Source organism: Triticum aestivum, chromosome 6D (genome assembly GCF_018294505.1).
Source record: "Triticum aestivum cultivar Chinese Spring chromosome 6D, IWGSC CS RefSeq v2.1, whole genome shotgun sequence".
Classification (NCBI taxonomy): domain Eukaryota; kingdom Viridiplantae; phylum Streptophyta; class Magnoliopsida; order Poales; family Poaceae; genus Triticum; species Triticum aestivum.
Window position 1 is genome coordinate 35,865,099 of NC_057811.1, and position 5,755 is coordinate 35,870,853.

Sequence of the window (5,755 nt, forward strand, 5' to 3'; positions counted from 1 at the left end):
ATTCGGCCTGATATTAGTTTTGGCCTGTTAAGGGCCCGTTTAACATTTCGGCCCTATATTAATTTCGGCCTGTTAAAAGCCCGTCATATAGTTGGGCCTAACTACGGCCCGGTTTGCATCCGGCCTGCTCGCAGCCGATATCTGATTGGGCCAAACAAGGACCGAGACAATTTTGGCCTGTTAAAAGCCCGTGATTTGATTCGCACAATCATGGGCCGGGGTTCATTTCGGGCTGCTGCCGGCCCGTGAGCTGTTCGGCACGTTTCAGGCCCAACCTACATCGTGATTGCATGACGGCCCGATTATGTACCGTAATTTTACGGTTTGGCCGGTTTACTGCGAAGACAGGATATATATACAGTAAAATAACTGCAGCATCGTGAATAAGAAAAAACCTAGACTATACAATAAAGAAATTACGGCATATTACATCCACTGGGCATCAAAGTTCGCCACTATGATAATAAAGCACAAGCAGACAGCAGATTACATACACTGGGCATCAAAGATCGCCACCAGTGCAAATAAACACGCCGACAAAATAATATACAAAACCGACAGCACTTCAATAGAGTTCAAGAAAGGTTAGCCCTGCTGGGGAGCTGCAGCGCAAGCAGCTGAGCAAGATGATGAGACTGCGCTTGTTCAACACTTATATCTTCCTCACTCTGAAAGATAAACAAGCAGACAGATGACAGGTTTTGCACATAAAAGTATCAGTGCTGACAATTCATCACATTTCTTACTGACGAATAAAGTGACACAGTTTAAAATTGCATTAACACAATATGGTATTGTTCAGGTCAAGACATGGCAGGAAATGACATTGTGAAGGAGTTGGCAGCTTCACGACACCACTGGATTACAGATCAAGAACTCATAAGTATCAATGGTTAGTGTGCTGTCAATTTATACCATTTCAGATTGGCAAATAAAGAGACGGTTTAAATAATAGTAGAATGATATGACATTGTTCATAGTTAAGACATTGCAGAATATGACATTGTGCTGTAGTGGGTAGGTTCACCACACCACTGGATTACGGATGAAGAACAGAAGCATACATGCAGTGCAAAAGAAGATCACTTGCTCTGTATAGTTTAATTTACATGGTATGAAGAAGGAACTTGGTTGTACAACTGAAAACTTAAATTGAGAAAGGACAAACTTTTGTTTATGAACTACATAATAAACTTTAAACAAGCAATTTGATGCAAACACCAAAAATAAACAGCTGTTGCAGTCATGCCTAACCAAATATATACAACAAAGTTTGAAGGCTTGAGATGGACAAACTTACATTATTGGTGAAGACAGGCTCTATAAAGGCCTTGTCCATGCTGATGGGGGGGGGCAATTCAAGAAGTTTACCACAGAATCTTCTTCAAAAGCATTGCCTTTATTCTACATTTTGTTAAGAGTAAATATAGATGTGATAATATACGAAAAAATGGAGAATATTTAAGATAAGATGAAGAGTGATGCTACATAACCAAGTAGCTATAAATGTAAGTGCAGCGATACAGGCAAAAGGTACAGCCAAGAGCAATGCACAGCTAAACTTCTTCAGTACCAACCTTATGGTAAGAGTAAATATAGATCTGATGTGTAGAAAATGGAGGGCAAAGGAAAATAAGCTGCAGAGTGATGGTACATGAACAACTACCTGTCATTATAAGTACACTGATAAAGGACAGCATGTACTTACAAGAACAATGCAGAGCTAAAAAAACATTGGCATTGGATATATTCTACACTAATGTAACCATTCATACAGATCAGATAATTTGGAGCGAACAATTGATAAGCAAGCTATCATGCATACTGCTGTCACATAATGAACCAGGTATGTATGCAAGTACAGTGATACAGGACAACAGGTACTAACAAGAGCAAAGCAGCGGGCAGCATATTTGCGATATCCTGTCGTTCTTGTCAAACCGGAATTCTTCTTCGAGCAGATTTCCTGCAAAAAAGATCCGTAAGGCACATGCGGAAAAGTAGAAGTTCAAATTGTCATGTGATTTCATAGACAGTACCTCATCCTGGGAACGAGACCAGTGCATAACAAGGTTTTTCCATTCAATGTCTTCTAAATTTAGCACAGGAGACTTCACCGGAAATTCGTTTATAGACTTGCCATCAAAGTGTGATTTCCTCAGGTAACACCGATACTGCTGCAATGCTTCCTTGAAAAGCACAAGCAAGCTTTGCTCGTCATGACTATCCAGATTGACCCTCGCCTAGTTACAACAATGTAATGTAAATCATTGATGTGTTCAATCAGCAGAAAACAGGAAAATAATAACCATGAATAATAGCACTTACACGTAAGTTGGACAGGAAGATGTGAAAATGGTGTTTGTCTTCACAATAATCTTCCCATGATGGGAATATATGCACGTAGTCCCTAACAACATTGAAAGCATTGTCTTTTAAACTGGGAATAAATGGAATGGGGTTCCAATCTGCAGGAATTGGCCGTCTCTGCAGTTGGGATAGGTCTTCGGCCGGTGGACTTGCTGTACTTTTTGCTGGAGTGGGATTTTTCTGTGGTACAGCTGGTGCTATGGCAAATGAAATCGGTATACCTTTTGCTGGAGTGCAGGTCCTGTGTGGTGGGGCTAGTGGTGTGGCCAGTGAAGTATGGGTACAGTCTGCTGGAGTCGGTCCTACGTTTTGTGTCACTGGTTGTACAGCCAATATAAGTGGGGTGCTGTCTGATTTCTCCGGCACCACCACGTTTTTCAAGGACTTTGCTGGTGCTCCTTCAGGTTCGGCAATCACCCTCTTCCTTTTTGATGTCTGATGCACAAGAACAGCATTTGAGTGGAAAAACATGGTATGATGACAGATGGAATATGTATTGATAATGGATGGGCATGGCATCTCGACATATATGATGAGTAAACTAAGCAGATGGCGGTGCAACAAAGTAGAAGAAATGCAAGACAACATATGCAAGATACCCGCAATCAATAAAACATTGCCAAATTAGAACAGGCACCTTGATGGGTGAACAGGACAGGCCATCTGCCTTTGACTCCTCGAGGTTAGAATAGTCATTAGGATCATATTCTGAACAAGAATCAACAGGTGGGGAGCGTATGAGTTTCATTGCATCCAGAATGGCACTCAATGCCTTGGTGCCAATTTTGTAAGTCATTGCAGTGTTTAGCTTCAAGAGTGGACTGCTGCTAGTGCGACACAAAGCAGCTACACAGATCATAGTGTAGATATAACGGGAAAACCTTAAGCATCAGAGTAAAATCAGCAAAGTGGAACTTGCTGGAATATATGTGCTAGTATTGCCGGTACGGCTAGAAAGGCTTCGGATACCAGCTCTCTTCAAGTGAAGGTGCGGTACTGTTAATATCAGTGTAACTCTCAAAGGCGACACAGCTCCCCGCATTTCCTTGCTATTCTTATAGGATTCAAGTGGGCAGGCCACTACAAATCCTATTCCTATGTTTACAAGATCCTACGAATCAAAGAGGCTCAAAGTGTCCATCACAACCGACCGTATAGACCTCTACACTGCAAATGTCCCTGCTCATCTTCAGTACAAGGAACATACTGTACTACTATCATACTCCCTCCGTTCCAAAATATAAGTCTTGGTAGAGATTTCCACTATGGATCACATACAGATGTATCCAGATACATTTTAGAGTGTAGATTCACTCATTTTGCTCCATATGTAGTCCATGGTGGAATCTATACAAAGACTTGTATTTAGGAACGGAGAGAGTACATATTAAAGAAGAACGGAAGAGGAACATGGTAAAGAAGAGCAAGCAGATTTTGGATAATAAAATGTTGGTTGCGCAGTGCCCACACATGATGAACCAGAGCGCATTAAGAATGCAACTCCCAGCTGTCTCTCGACCATTTCAGGCGGTTGGATGAAGATCCTACGTCTCCTAACCCTTCTTCTTCCTCGTCTCTGATTCTTCCCATACAGAACACCGCACGGGCCGCCGGCCGGACCACCGGCCCCCACCGCCTGTGTTCCTCCGCCACCCCACCCCACCCCCGCCCCAACCCCCACCCGCGTCGAGTTTTCTTCGTTCGGCGAGGCCCCACAACCACCCGAGCCCCTTCGATCGCACCGGCGAACTCCGGCGAGCTCTGAAAAATCGACTGACCCAATTTTGAAATTTAGTCTACTGTGATTTAACTAGTGTGGAATATAAAAGGGGAAAACCATAAGCATTGGGAGTATAGTGTTGAGCGTGCCATGGCGGATCTGAAGGTGCAAACCGGACAAAGGCAACTTCGCAACCAAGACAAGAAATCAGAGTAAAGCAGTGGCGATCTATTTTCTTGCTGCGATAAATAAGTTGAGCAGATACGAAAGAGTACCGCCTCTGGTGCGGCGCCGTGTACGCATCTGCTGAGAATTTGACGGTGCTGCGGTAGCGATGGCTGTCGGCGGCGTGGAAGCAGATCTAGGAGGGTAGACGGTGGCGGCGGGGCGCGGTGGACGAGACGGTCGTAGGAGCGGCGCCGGCAAGGTGGACGACGGCGGGGATGAAGCGAGAGGACGGGATGCAAGGATCCCGGTCCGAAGCCGTGGATGAGAGAGGTCGATCTCTTGTAATGGACGGCGGCGTCGGGGTATCAGCTCCGGCATGGTGGAGGAGGACGGCGGTGGATGGGGTGGCGGACGGCGGCGGACGGAGGAGGGTGGGGTGGAGAGGGTGTTTTGGCGCCCACGGAGTACGAATGGGGAAAAGGGAGGTAGAGAGGAAGGGGGAACCATGTATTCAGGGCGCGCTTGTCTCAAATGCGAGGAAATTTACAAACTTAGCCCCCGTTTCAAATTTCTACTACATCACAGCAACATTAGTCGGTTGGGGATAGGACGGTAATCTCGCATACACCGAATATTTGCCGACGAGAGTTTGTTTTTGGCGCCCACCGTGTATGAATATGAATCGGGGAGGGAGTCGATTTCGGCCGAGGACACACTGTGTTTTGGCGCCCACCGTGTATGAATCCGGGTGAGAGGCGGTTACGTCACGTTTGGGTGAAATTACAAACCTACCCCTATCGAAACCTATAGAAATCCAGCAGATAGGCTTTGGGTGGCAGGGATAGGCAGTAGTGATTTCCATCTCACAGATTTTGGTTTCGGGCGGTTACTGCGACTTTCCCCGCTTCGTTCAAATTTTGGAGAGTGCACGTTTACCGTGCCAACTCAATTCGAATCCCGTTTGTATTCTATTTTTTCGGGCGGGATCCATTTTCAATTGGAATTACATTCTATATACATCATTTTATATATATAATTTCAAAACCACAACAAAGAATTCTGCTCCTTTATATGTATAATATGATTTAGAAATACAACGATCTCGAAATCTTAAGGATGAATTCGAAAATTTTTAACCAAATTATGTTCTACTAAAATGTATGGATCAGTAATATCTACATATTAAATAACATAGATGTGCGTGAATTCATATGAGTATGCTTGTTCGATAGATCAATTTTGGTTCGAGTATGGATTACATGTATCATCATCTCGAATTCAAATATTTGAATCCCTTTTTTGTTCACTCCTTTCACGCCCATCTCTCTCGCATGCATGCTCCTTCAGGTAGCTATCACTCTCTTTTCTCCAGCTCACCCGCACGCTCACTTCATGTTTCTCCTATCCTCGCAAACATGGTCTCTCGACGTCTCCCTTGAGAAGTGTCACACTCTCCCTATCATTATACATTACACGGTTTTCATTATCTCTCACGTC